We start from the raw sequence: 15,428 nt of genomic DNA, 5'->3' as shown, positions 1-15,428 counted from the left end.
CTCGCAACTTTGATAAAGGCTTCTACCCTATCCATCTCTATTACCTCTTTAGCAGTCTTATGCTCTAGCTCATCCTCTAGCTTCTAAATTGAGGTAGCCTTGTCCATGAACTCCCAAGTCTGTGTCTACATGTCTCTTAGCAAATCTTGAGCAACGATGTTGACCCCAAGAGCTCAAGAAATACCGACCATTGCCTCCAAGAGGTAGTTAGCTTTGCATGAGAAGACATGGTTAGACCACATATGTAATGACCCAAAACTTCGCGTTGGAGTCATTAAAAGTGCGTTTGGTTTGCCGTTTTCTGTTTTAAGTTTTCGAAAATGCACAAAACATGTTTAGTCTGTTATTTTCGAAAATGTATTTTCGAAAACAATGAGAAATTTATAATTGAAAACTCAAAACGATTTGTTTCTGTTTTGAGTGTTCTTAGTTAAAAAAACTCAAAACGTGTAAAATGCTCAAAACACACCGTTTTTCGTGTTTTTTTGGAACCCAGGGACTGCTCAACAGTATTTTAAAATAAAATGTTGTAATATGATACAATTTAAAGAAGCATAATAATTTTAAAACTCATAACATTTTTCAATTCCCATTATTGCTTTTTTTTCCCTGACCAAAATTTGGAAGAACTATTATTTCCTTTTTTCCTATCCAAGTGACAGTAAAATGCATCCAGAAGGATGAAGGACATACTAGTTATTTTCTTTTTGATGATTCTTATTTTTGGTCAATAAAGTTTTCATTTTTTATTTTATTTTTGTAGCAAGAAATATAGTAAATTCTCCAAGTTTAAAATATATATTATGTTTTACTAAATAATCAAATTAATTGAATAAATGTCATAAAAAAATTCTAGTAATTTATTATTTTATTTTTGTAGCAAGAAAAAATAGTAAATTCATCGAGTTTAAAATATATATTATCTGGTAATATATTAGCATTAAAGTATTATGTTTTACTAAATAATCAAATTAATTGAATAAATGTTGTAAAACAATTTCTAATAATTTATTATTTACTATTCTATTTTTGTAGCAAGAAAAAATAGTAAATTCACCAAATTTAAAATATATATTATCTGGTAATATATTAGCATAAAATTATTATGTTTTACTAAATAATCAAATTAATTTGATAAATGTCATAAAATAATTCCTAAGAATTTTAAACCAAACACACTTTCTAGTTTTCTGTTTTGAGAAACCGTTTTTTAAAATGACAAACTACACATATATTCTGTAATTCAAAAATAGTCCCTCAAAATAGAAATTTAAAAATGAATTTAAAACAAAAAATAGAAAACGCAAACCAAACGCACCATAAATTGTATCAAAACTTTTTAAAATACAAAACTTTAATATTGGTTTAGAGGGAAAAAAAATAACATTAACATTAATGAAAATTTTAAGTTACTTTATTCCTCCTTTTTCACCAATCCAAGCACAATCCACCACCGATTGCCTTGAACCAACTTTTTAATTGCCTATAAAATTTAACAAAAAAAGGGTGAGACATAAATCTCAGTATACACATGCCACATAAATAATGAATACGTGCAAGAATAAAAAATTTCACAAAATAGCTTATCATAAGTGGGACATGGAATTGAGATCAAACTTATGGTGAATGCTATACCATACATAGTGCTACTAAACCCGGCTCATTGTAAAATTGAACACATTAGGACCAATATGCATATATATTTATTTATGTTGATAACACTCATTGGGAAAAAAAAAAGTGCTTTAAGAAGTGTTGCCGAACACTTCCTTGACAAATTCTATAGAGAGAATCATTTCTTCTTTCCTTTTGTCATTTGTATGAAGAGTCTGTGGGTGATTTACGTGGGGCATTTTAAAGGTAGGAAGTGGTAGGTTTTAAGTAAGTACATTTAGAGGTACCCAAAAAAGGGAAAGTGTCATAATAATAACCATATAAATGTGCACTAAATAAGGTAATGTGATATAATTTATGCCAATTTACTTAAATTCATTTTTAATTAAAGATAGAAATTAGGATAATTTTCATAATCTTTTCCTCACCTAAAATAATTGTTCTGAAAATTGCATATAGAAAGTTATCGATTTAGTCCATCAACTTTCATTATCCTCCATTAAGATATTAATTTAAAAAATAATGACTTTTGGAGAGTTATAATCTACTTCTTCTAAAATACATTTTAGACCTCGAAAATTACCTTAACTTAATTGTCGTTAGCAACAGTGGGGAATACTTAGATTGCATCTCATCATCTTGTTCTCAAGTTTCCTCTTCGACTGTATGGTGTTTCCATAACAGGTTGATTAGTAGTATGCCTTTGTCGTGAAGCTTTTGAACCTTCTAAGTTCAATGCCAAGTTAGATTTCTTCGTAAGTTAAGTCTCGCTGAATTTTCAAAGGTTGATGTTTTACTACGTGTCTCAAATCACAGACATATGTCTTTAGTGTTGATACATGTAAGACAGCTTGCGCTACAGAAAGCTCTGGTTGTAAAGTCAATTGATAAGCTACATTTTCAATCTGTGTGAGTAACTTAAAAGGTCCGATGTACATCGATCAAATTTTTCCTTTTCTGTCAAATCGAAAGACACCTTTCATTGTCGTGACTTTCAAAAATACTTGACCATCAACAGCAAATTCTAGTTCATTTTGCCTTCTATCTACATAAATTTTCTATTTGTCAAGTACGATCTTCATATGGGCTTGAATCTTTTAAATAGCCTGACTATATGTTCTATGATTTTTAGATCATAAAATTCAGCATTAATTAGCTTCATCCTAGTGAATAGGTGATCTATCCTTCCATCCATACGTGGCTTCATGAAGTGCCATATCGATAAAGATATGATAGCTATTATTGTAAGCAAAATCGTTCAGTACTAAATGCTTCTCCCAATGTCCTCCGAACTTTAAGACACAGGTTCAAAACATATCCTCTAGCATTTGAATTACTCGCTCATATTTTCTATGTATTTGGGGTAGAAAGTTGTACTAAATTTTAGTTCAGTTTCCATAGCCCGATGCAAAATTTTCCAAAAGTCTGATATAAACCCTTGGTCTTTGTGTGATACAATTGAAATGGAAACACCATGCATTCTCACAACTTCATTAACATACAGCTTTGTGAATTGATCAATAGAAAATGTCATCCGAACATGCAAGAAGTGATCGGATTTGTTCAATATATCGATGATACCCAAATAGCCTCATAACCTCTTACTAATTTCGAAAAACCAATGACAAAATCCATCATTACATGCTCCCATTTTTATTTTGAAATCTCTAATGGTTGTTGATTCTGGGCTTCTACCTATTAACATTTAGGCCTTTTAACCAACTAAGATATGTTGTTTCATATTCTTCTACCAAAATAGTGCTTTTGGGTCACGGTACATCGTTGTACCTCCGACTCTACTAAATAAGGAGTGATATAGGATTCTTCCAGATCTTCTTTCTTAATTCTTCAAAATCTGGTATACACAAACATCCTTGATAACACATTTTTTTATCAACGACTATATCGAACCCCTTCTACTTTTCTATATGTCTTATAGAGTTGTGACTACTTCGAAACTTAAATCTCTCAAATTCCTTCCATATAATTTTTTTTGCTGTTAATAGCCACTTTAGCTATTGTTTACCTATATAAAGCATTTGCCACTACATTCACCTTGCCTGGATAATAATGGATTTCATAGTCGTAATCCTTTACCGATTTGAGCCATCTTCTCTAATTGATGTTTAACTCCTTCTAAAAATGTACTTAAAGCTCTTATGATCTGTATAAATGTCACATTTACTCCCATATAGGTAGCGCCTCCAAATCTTCAAAACGTATACTACCGTTGCAAGTTTTAGGTTGTTTAGGTTAATTCGATTCATAATGTTCCAACTATATAGATGCATAGGAGCATATCTTGCCTTGTTGCAATAATATACAACCTATGCCCTACTTGGATGTATCTCTTTATATTGAAAAACTTTCTAATCCTTCAGGTATAGTCAACATTCTAGAGCATTAACAAACTTCTTCTTCAAATCTTCAAAAATGTGTTAACATTTCTTTGTCTATTTGAATTTCACACCCTTACGAGTCAACTGAGTTAGAAGTATGGATATCTTAGAGAATCCTTCTATAAATCTCCTGCTAAATCTTGAATTAGAGGTCCTGATATCATAGAGAAACCTTCTATAAATTTCCTATTAAATCCAAAAAGTTGCAAATCTTTCCTACGTTGTTATTATTGATCAACTCAAAACCATTTTTACTTTTCTTTGATCCTCTTCTATTGTCTGGGCTATTACCCAAGGATTACAACTTGTTTTAGCCAAAATTCGCACTTTTTGAATTTGACATAGATTTTCTCCTATTTTAGAATTCCTAATACTGTCTTTTAAGTTTTCATTTTGGTTTTCTTCAGTCTTTGGATAGGTCAAAATATCATCACTAAACATGATGATAAATTGGTCTAGGTATTCATGGAAAACACAATTCATCCATTCCATAAACACTCCAAGAGCATTAGTCAAGACAAATGGCATAATTAAGAACTAATAGTGATCATATTGAGTTCTAAAGACTACATTAGATGTATCACCAGATTTGATCATCAATTGGTGGCATCTCAACCTTAGTCGATCTTTAAAAATACCCTTGCACCTGTAATTGGTCGAACAAATCCTCAATCCTGGAAAGAGGTACTTATTCTCAATAGTTATTTATTTAGTTCTTGGTAGTTAATGTACATCCTCGTTGACCTATCTTTTTTCTTGACGAGTGCTCCCCTGGTTAAACACTAGGTATAATTACTCCTACAACTAATTGGCGTGTTCTGTAAAGAGCCTTAGAAATAGATGTTGAGCTGGGAGTCAAATCAATAGTGAACTCCGCCTCTGCACTTTGGAGGCATCCTGGGCAAGTAATTGAGAAAAAATTCTGAAAACACCAGCACTACCTTAAAATCTCCCACTATCAGTGTTTTATCTTATTTTACCAGCACTGACTTCAAGAAACCCATACATAACTCTGATTATAAGATCTTTTGGGGTTTCATGGCGTAAATGAATTGTTAGGCAATTTTGTTTTCAAACGACCTCCCCGAGCGATGATGTAACCTCGGTTGTTTATTATCAATCGGCCTTGGCCAAATGATTGATTAGTACATTGACACAATTATCGAGACAACACAATCCACTTTATTATGGACCGTTCGAAACAACCTATTTTTTTAGTGTTGTTCACGGTTCTCGCTCCATTCCTTGGAAGGCTATATTATTATTGTTGAAGCCCACTTATTGAGTCGAGCCTCGTTTTTTGGTCCACCACTTAACCCTAACCTAACTTACCTATTTGGATATTTTACTTGGCATATAATCCCTCTCTTTGTCTCGGCCTCCATAGTGTGCGATTTTCGCTTTCTCTTTGTGAGACTCCCTCTCGGCCTCTCCCTCTCCCTCACTGTGACCTTTGTGGTTAACCTTTGTGGGCACATTATTGGGTTTTTCCTTCTCCAATTAGTAGCAACCGGAGTGGGCGGCGGCAAGTGGTGGTGTTGGAGTTGTCTTAATGATGTTAGTGTCGATGTTGTGGTAAACTGAGCCCGATTTTGCACGTGGTGGCGGTGGAAATCAACCCTACATGAATTAGGATAAGGATATTTTCTTAGTCACTGAAAGGCAAAATTTGGCTACTTCGAGCTAAATGAAAAGTATTTTGCTTTCAAACATAAAATTCTTGTGTGGTTCTTGGAAAGCCAGCTAATTACGATAAATTCATTATGTTCAAAACATATAAGATTATATCCAAGGTCCTACCATTAATTTCTATCTTAGCTATCCTTATTATGTGATCTGCACTAAGTACATCTCCTAAGAAGATGGTAAGCTCTATGGATGTATTCGGAAGTTCACCACTTATATTTAGTGTACGCATAAAATTTAGAGATATGATAGAGTGATGCAGCCAAAATCTATCAAAATATGAGCAGGTGTACCAGATATAGGATTTTACCTACCAACACATTTGGTCATGTTCTTCTTCACGTTCAGTAAGGGCATAAACTCTATCTTTCCCTTTAGGTGGATTCCTTAGTTACTTTTGCTTTTGTTGCTTTTGTTTCCATTTATTGTAATAAACGTTTCCACATAGCATGTCTCCGTAGTTGTAGCATGCATTGGTCCCCATAAGGCATGCTCTAACATGGCGTTTCTGGCACTTGCTATGGATGGAAAGTTCCTGATTATTGCTCAAAGTTTGACCATTTTCCTTTTTTACAAAGTTTTGTTTTTCCCCTTGATGTTCTCCCATTTATGCTTATCCGATTGTCTAGGCTGCTGCTATTTGGTGGTGATTGCGTTCAAAGTATTGCGCGGCGACTGTAGTATAGCCTTGGGGTGTCGATTCTATGGGGATATGGGAAATGTTCAAAGGATCAGAAGCTTAGCGGTTTCAGGAATTATGTGAAACTAGTTTATCAATTTGGAATGAAATTTAAATATCAATATGTGAAATTAGTGAAGCATTGGAATTTCCTCAAATAGGTTGGATCGATCAACATCAACAATTCATGTATTATTACTCAATTAGAGGTTTTCATCCCAACTCTCTAATCAGAAGATTTAATAGTAAAGATCACTTTAGTTCCAATTGTAATTCTAAGATTTAGACTTTCTAACACATTCCCACAATTGTTATTAGAGTAAGATTAAAAGTAATCATATACTTCAAGCATAAGATTATAAATAACCCACCAATAATATGAATGAAATTGCAACTCAATAAATATTTTGATCAAATAATAGAAAAACATGATTGAATCTATGAAAGATCTAATAAAAATTAAACCAATTTCAAAATCAATTCATAAGGAGAAAGTCTAAAATCTAGAATTGTTTGACCATAAAATACCAAACTACATGAGTAATTGATGTGATTTCCCCAAATCTAATGATTTCCTTCCAAACTTCACCAAGGGTTTTAGTTCTTCATGGAACTCTTGAACCAAAAACCAAAGAAAATTGATGTGAGGATGAAGAAAGGCATTCTCTATCCAATCTAGGGCTTAAAACCATGTGCCAAATTGTTTCCAAAAAAGGTTGAACCGAATAAGGAAACTAAACTTTCGGCTAGAATATTTTGTGAGACTACTTTCAGTATTTTGACTATAACTTTCTCTCCTAATATCCGATTAAGGAAATTCAAAGTGCATTGGAAAGTTAGCACAAAGGCTACAAATAGCTGTTTCCAAATTCGGACATTTACTTGGTCAAAAGTTGATCTCAATCTCCGACTGAAAATCTGGAAAATCTTTATGCAGTTGAAATTTGATTTGTGAATATGTTATGGTCATATTTAACTTCTTTTGACTTCTAATTGCACTCAATGGACTCCTAAATTTCTCGAATCATCATTCCATCGCCCGTCTCATCTTTAGATTATTTGGAATTTGGTCCCTAAACTTTCACTTTCTTCTATTTTGATCCTTTTTCGCTCTTTTCTTCTAAATTTCACATTTTACAAAAATGCAACATGAATCAAAGCTATAATGAGTGCATTTTGGTATTAAATAATCACACTAATGTAATAATTAAGCGGGGAAAATATTATATTTTACATTCTTATCAGTTGGTGTTTTTGGAGTTTTCTCTGAAATTGGCTTGTTAGCCTATGCTAGCACTTTGTGGTATGTACTTAACTCACACGTGACCACTGTCTATCAAAATTCATCACGCAACCTTCTTCAAAGCTCCTCGTTTTCTTTTGCTTCATGTTGACTAAGAGTGGAGCATAGCGAGATAATTCTTCAACTTTCTTTCATGTTCTACCAGTTTCAAATTTCCCTACTTAAACACTAGAAACTCTACTTCCTTTTTCGAACAATAAGTTTAAAAAATTCATTCTTGTTTTTCCTAACCATTACTAGACCGCTAGTGAAGGGTTGCAGCTTATGAAATTGTTCCATTATAGCAACCATACTTCTTTCTGCAGGTGGTGGTGCAATTGGTGGTACGACGAATGGCACCGTATTGCATATTGCATCAAGGAAATGAACGAACTCGTTGTTGCTATTATTCATTTTGATTGCTTTGGCATGTGATCATTGGTTTCTATTGCTTGCATTTGTGGAGCAAGTACCCTTAAGTAAAATGTAAACATAAAATTAATAATGATAAAAAGGAAAAGTAGCAATCCAACCTTAATAACTTGTGTAAATAAAATGGACTTCATGGTATCCTATTTATGCACTCGGTTAAATAAATATTACTCCAAATATAACAATCCTACATACTTTCCTATCATCTAAAAATTTCCCCTAGTGCTTTCATCTAGACCTATCTCTGGATTCTTCTGAGGGTTTTGCTAATATTTTCTTCAAAATACGATGTATGGTGGTACTCCGAACTTTTCTCAGGGTCTTATTCAGGATCTTCCTTTACCACTTCCCAATAATGTCATCCCTAATGTCAATTTTCGGTACACTTGGGAAGTTTCCAATGTTATGTGGGCAACGTGGACGATGATGATCAGGCTTATATTCAACGGAGATATCAATACTCCTAGCATCCTAAGTGTTAATTATCCTCTTGTCCCCTCAAACATGAAATCAATATGGAAATGGAGGTATGACACTCGAACATTTCTTCAAGCCTCTCAAGAAACTACCTCGAAAAAGGGCAAAGCATCTTGTAGAGATGACAGAAATTTCATCTCTATGGAAATTGTATCCATTACTTCTCGCCTCTCAAATGATTATCTCTATCGCGTCTAAATGTTCTAACATGTTGGGATTTGGTTCCTCACATATGTCCTATACAACCTCAGGAGTACCTCACGTTTCCAAGTCTAGTCTCTAATTCGATTGTGGGTGCTTATTAACCATCTAAAAAAAAATTATAATTACTTAACTTTCTTATTTAAAGTAATGTATACTAAGTTAAGGATGTTATTAGATAATTGAATGTCTACCATAATTTGTGCTTTCCCTAGATGTAGATTCTCAAAATGAAAATCCTCATAATTAGAAGTTTCCATATTTAGAAGTTTCTAAATTTAGAAACTTTCCTAATTAGGTATTTTTCTAATTACCATTTCCTAATTTAAATAATTATGTATCTACACATCTTTCTACCTAATTCGGGGGCATCGAAGTTTGAAAAGTGGCATCGAAGTTTGAAAAGTAGCATCGCATGGTGGTGATCAAACAAACATTAAATCTTTTTTTTTTTTTATCTTAATGCAATGGTAAATTCGACAGTTGAAATTTAATGTGAACAGTAACACACACAACAATGATATATTGTTTATATGAAAAATACATATTAGTAATTCGTAAAAAAAATTATTATTATTTTTTAAAAGCATCCTTAAGCAGTAAACAGTGACCTACGTCATTGTTCACGTTAGTTCACATCTATGAGCAATGACACGACGTGAACAATGACGCTGACTTTCTTTTTCAAAAAAAAAAAAACTTCAATATTTTAAAATTTTCCCTGTTCACGTCAAAGGACAATGACATGAACAATAAATTGTTCATAAAATATATTTTTTTATAGGAGCCTACAGAAACTAGACCCTCTCTGATGCCATATTGTAACAACCCAAAATTTAACGTTGTAATCATCAAATCGTATCAAAACATTAATATTGGGAAAATATAATATTTTCTTAAACAAATTTTAAAATTAGTTTAAAGAAAAATCTAACATTAATATTAATAAAATTCTTAAGTTACTTAGTTTATTCCTTATTCTTTTACTAATGCAAGCACAATCCACCTTCAATCTCCTTGACCCAGCTTTTAGTTACCTATAAAATATCAACAAAGAGGTGTAAGACATAAATCTCAGTAAACAAATGCAGCAAAAATCATGAATATGTGCAAGAATAAGAAATTTCATAAAATAACTTATCATAAGGGGGACATGGAATCGAAGCCGAGCTTATAATGAAAGTGATACCATGAGTAATGCTACAAAATGCAGTCCATATAACATATGACATATTAGGACCAATGTACATATACCTTTTATTCAAAACATGAATTTAGAATTCTATGGAATACTAAAACATGTATTTACCTTGATAAATTGCTTTAATAAAAGGATTTGCCAAACGTTTCTTTAACAAATTTTAGAGAGAGCATTAATTCTTCATTTTTATTTTTTTGTACTAAGATCGAGAGAGATGTGATTTAATATGGTAATTTCAAGTGCGAAGGGGTAGGTTTAGGTAGATGCATTTAGGAGTACCCAAAAAAGGGAAAGTGTTATAATGATACCCCTATAATTATGCACTAGATAGGAATTAGAATAATTTCCATAATCTTTTCTTTACCGTAAACAATCGTTTCAAAGATTGTATATTGAGTACCTAAACTGCGAAAAGATATTGATCGATCTCCTAACTTTCATCATCTCACATTAATGTACTAATTTCAAAATTAATGACTATAAAGGGATTATCATGGTATAACGACTTAGACATCTTGTCCAATTCATTATATCATACGTAATGTCCACTTGGAAAGATCATGTGTTCTCTTAAGCCCTTATGGATTTCTAGTGCACCTCCCAAGATTTGAACCAAGATCTTCATCTTATTTGAGATTAATTTGAATTATGGTTCCAATGGACATCCAATTGGTAGCAGGATTCAACATAAATCTCTTATAAGACAAAAACATAAATCTTGGGTTCAAATCATGGGTGATTGAATGTCCAATTCATACAACGATATAACTTAAGTATCTCATAATGTCGAGAGATCTATTTTCGAATCCTTGTGGATGCAATAGAAAGTCGTGAGGAGAAAGTCGTTAAATCATATGTACCAAGATTCAAATTAAAAACTCTGATAATGTAGAAGTCTGGGGTTTGAATCATAGGGAACACGATAGAAATTAGTAAGAGATTAAGAGGGCATATGTATTCCTAATCGAATAGTACGTATGACATAAAGATCTGGAACAAGATTCGGGTTGCTAAAACATATCAGTACACAATTTATTGAAGATGGTGACATGAGCGGAGGCTTTAAGATGCAGTAGCATTTCAATGACAGCCTCGGGCAATTCCTAATCGTTAGAGCCTAGAAAATCAATTTCTTTATCCATTTGATTCAACAAGATAGCTTTTTTAGCCTCCCATGAAGTTGATCGCATAAATAGTCACTTTTCCTATTTTTCAATGTGATAGTTCTCAACACAAATTTATGTTTTCTCTAACGCTATTCGGTTAGCTGCGACACCGACGCATTACCCTAAAGGTGCGGTCATGTTGCAGATATAAACAATCAGGGATAATTATCTGATGAGATCCTCTAAATAAGCAATCGAACTTTCAATCAACCCGATAATTGACACTATGGACAAAGACACTATCACTTTGGATCCCATTGGACTTCATTCAAATGAGAGCATTATTAAGATTGTGCTCATTCTTGAGCACCTAATTTACCAAGATATTTGATCAATCAAATTGATCATGCTCATTGGAAGTTCAAATAATCAATAAACTCATGAAAATATATACAAAATCATGTTAAAGGATTTGATGAAATATCCAACGATCAAGTGAAATTTAATTCTTCGCTCAATCATCCTACAAAATTAAACTCAACATATGATCTATTAAATACACTTCAAGTGTTGGTACTACCAACACTTTTAACCATTTATGTTATGTTATATGGACAAATCACAAATTCGAATAGGGAATCAATCAATACTAAAACTTCCCGGTACAAAGGTGACAATCCTTGAACAAATCATTTATGATTAAAATATAAATTGTGTCACACTGTGTTTTTACATACAAGGACGCAACTTATATCATCACAAGTGATCATAAACACTTTATTCTCATTCTCAATATTAAATACAATAAATAAAAACAAATTTATTTATTATAAAATGTTATTTTATAACAGCAAAATATACTATATGAGCACACAAGCAAACAATGTGTGCTTACGATGGTTATTTCCTACACATAATTTCTTGCTGACAAAAGGCTATAATTGGGCATATATGCTATTTCAAGAACAAGGTGTCTTAGCCCTTTTGTAATGCATACATTAAGTTAGAATATGTACATATGACAAATAAGAAGATCAACTACTCGTGGAAGAAGATCTTAATTATACTATCAGTGTGCATGACTCATTTGCATTATTCAAAAGAATATGAAAATCATGCTGTTGAAAAAATTTTCATGCAAGATAAAGGTCGATAAAGTGAGTCTTATGTCCATACATTTTATTCACATCATACAAAGAGATAAATAGCATTATTATATTATCTCGAGCATAAAAGTGAGAGGTCTGCCACAGTTCATTTTCCAGAAGACTCTATAATTTAAATTCTTTTTTAACTTTTTAATTTTAATCGATTATTTTGCCACGAAATCGGTGCAAGTCGCAAGTAGGCCGACACAATCCATGTTAAACCAGGTACTCTAGTAATGTTAAATTTGATGGGTCGTTTGCTCATTAAATGGTTGGACTGATGTGTTAGTTTACTCGTTAAATGGTTGCACTGTGGATTGACTTCGGCTCTCGCGACCTGCTCAACTTTGTTCCTACAATTTTCTAAAAAAAAAAAATTCCATTAAAATTCCTTAGGGAAATTTGGAAATTTGTTGGTTGGGTGGTGAGGATTGTTATGTTTGTTGGGTGTACTTTGCTAGGCAAGTGTGTTTCTCTCGTGTAAAATAGAAATTCCATCCTCTAGATAGTGCTGAAGAATATGAGGAAAATAATTAATATTATCTAATTCTACAATGTTTCTATTACATCTCTCCCAATGAGGTTCTAAGCTTTGCCAAATGGCAACTGCACAGCAAGAGAACTTAGGCCCACACTCCACATCATTCTATACACGTAGCAATTTGGCAGAGCCCCCGTGGATGAACCCCAACGGTTGAGCCACCATGGCCAAACCCCCATGGTCAACCCCATTGGCCGAACCTTAATGGAGAGCCGAGTCCCATGAATGAGGCAAGAAAGGTAGAGACATCTTAGGGAAGATCTTCATATAAGATCTTGTAACAAGTGAATGATGTGACAACTCACTTTATAGGCAGCTCAACTCAATCAGCAAGTCTAGTCTTACATGTCAGGTCTACGACTGCAAATGGTCATAACATTAAATGCACTTGAGCCTAAATCCGACTGATTGATGCCTATGACAAGAGACCCTAGCCGCCAAGATGAGGCCAAATGTCTCTTCATACAATGGCTTTTACTCACCCTCTTCTACTATAAAAGCTCATACTTGGTGTCATTCTAAAGGTAATGCAAGTTTAGACTTTGATACTATAACTTTGCTATCTACGATTCTTTATTTGACTCCCAATATCGACCCCTTTATTCTATACTAGAGGCTCATGTTAAAAGCTCTCACACACTCAATATATTTCTTCCCAAAAACTGACTTGACCGTCGGAGTGCACACGGCTGGTTCCACCCCCGTCAGAGAAGGCCACGTATGTGTAACGATTTTTCCTAGTGTATGAAAATATGACTTATTTGAATGTGAGAGGTATTGGGGTCTGTTGGCCATGTTGGAGTTACATTTTTTGAGATCAACATATTGGTGACGACTGTGGGGACCGGCACTAACCACGAACATTCCATGGAAAAGGCATACAAAGAGTGCCTAAACTTCCCTCTTGAAAAAGGTTTTCTTCTTGAATAAAGGGCAAGTGGAAGCCCCAAAAGAGAGAAGATTTAAAGTTCAACTCAACATTTTGGGTGTTCAAACCCCTTAAAAAATCAGTATTCTGAGGTCGAAATCTATTCAAAAGACCCCTTCTATTAATAAAATAGACATCCATCCATAATGAGTGCTAATAATAAAGATAGACATCCAATGAGATCAAAAGAGGTCCCTGAAGAAGAAGTCCCATGGACAAAAGTCACATGCAGCAATTCCTCCTACAAATGTAATGGAATACGCATGACCTTTGTAAAGGGAGCCTACAAAAAAGAAAGCCAAAAGTGGAAGAGCTCATGCCCCCTGAAGCGGAGTAATTAATCGAATAATCCCCTAAAAAAATAGGAGGCCTCTAAAGAAGAGGCTAGGGGAAGAACCCTGAAGAAGGGGATAAGTTTGAAGAATTAAGAGGCCTCATCCCTGAAACATGAAACTTCACCTCTACACAAAATGCTTCATCCATTTTCAAAAGCTTCCTCCTTGTAGTAATACTCCAACACCACAACCATGCTTTCTTCAAGTGTAGAGGCTTCATATTGGCCTATTCAACATGCTTCCGCCATGCAATGCCTCTTTCTATCCTATGCATAAGTGCCTATCGCATGTGATAAGTAAAAGTCCCCAAATAGAAGGGGAACAATGCAAAAAAAATGGGGGGACTAAAAGCGAACAAAAATGAGAATTAGTCATGAAATTATTGAGGGACTTCAAGATAATTTTTAGTTTCACCTATGAGTTAAAGCATCATTCAGAAAATTAAGACCCCAAAAAGAGGTGGCTTTTGAAGATGTCATGAATAAAATAACCCCCTGCAAAAGGAAGGCCCCCAAGGAAGAGGTTATGAAGGGAGGATCCCTGAGAAAAGGGTCATACTTGATGAATTGATAGGCCTTAATTGTATGATATTGGACCCCATAATCCAAGGCCTCATCTCGGCTACGCATCAGTGCCTCCACCACGATCTTGACTATGTATCAGTGCCTTTTCCTTATACAAAGAGGTCTCGACCAAGTTTAACTCGGCCTTATCAACAGCCGCCTCTTTCCGATAGGCTCTTCCTTATACAAGGGCCTCGCCCAAGTTCAATTCGGCCTTATCAACGGCCACCCTTTTCGGGATGGCCTCTTCCTTCTACAAGAGGCCTTGGCCAAGTTCATTTCGACATTATCAAACGGTCGCCTCTTCTTTCTACCAGAAGCCTTGGCCAAGTTCATTTCGACATTATCAACGACCACTACTTTTCTATAGGCTCTTCATTATAAAAAGGGCTTCGCCAAGTTCATTTCGGCCTTATCAACGGCCACCTCTTTTGGATGGCCTCTTCCTTCTACAAGAGGCCTCTGTTAAGTTCAATCGACCTTATCAAAGGCCGCTTCTTTCAGATAGGCTCTTCCTTATACAAGGGCCTTGGCCAAGTTCAATTCGGCCTTATCAACAACTGCCTCTTCCTTCTACAAGAGGCCTTAGCCAAGTTCAATTCAACCTTATCAAGGTCACCTCTTTTTGATAGGCTCTTTCTTATACAAGGGCCTCAGCCAAGTTCAATTCGGCTTTATCAAATGGCTGTCTCTTCCTTCTACAAGAGGCCTCAGCCAAGTTCATTTTGGCCTTATCAATGGCCGCCTCTTTTAGATAGGCTCTTCCTTATACAAAGGCCTCAGCCAAGTTCAATTCGGCCTTATCAATGGCCGTCCCTTCCAGATGGCCTCTTCCT

This window comes from Olea europaea, unplaced genomic scaffold (genome assembly GCF_002742605.1).
Source record: "Olea europaea var. sylvestris unplaced genomic scaffold, O_europaea_v1 scaffold312, whole genome shotgun sequence".
In the NCBI taxonomy this organism is placed as follows: domain Eukaryota; kingdom Viridiplantae; phylum Streptophyta; class Magnoliopsida; order Lamiales; family Oleaceae; genus Olea; species Olea europaea.
The sequence above is the reverse complement of the archived record's forward strand: the minus strand, read 5'-3'. Positions refer to the sequence as shown.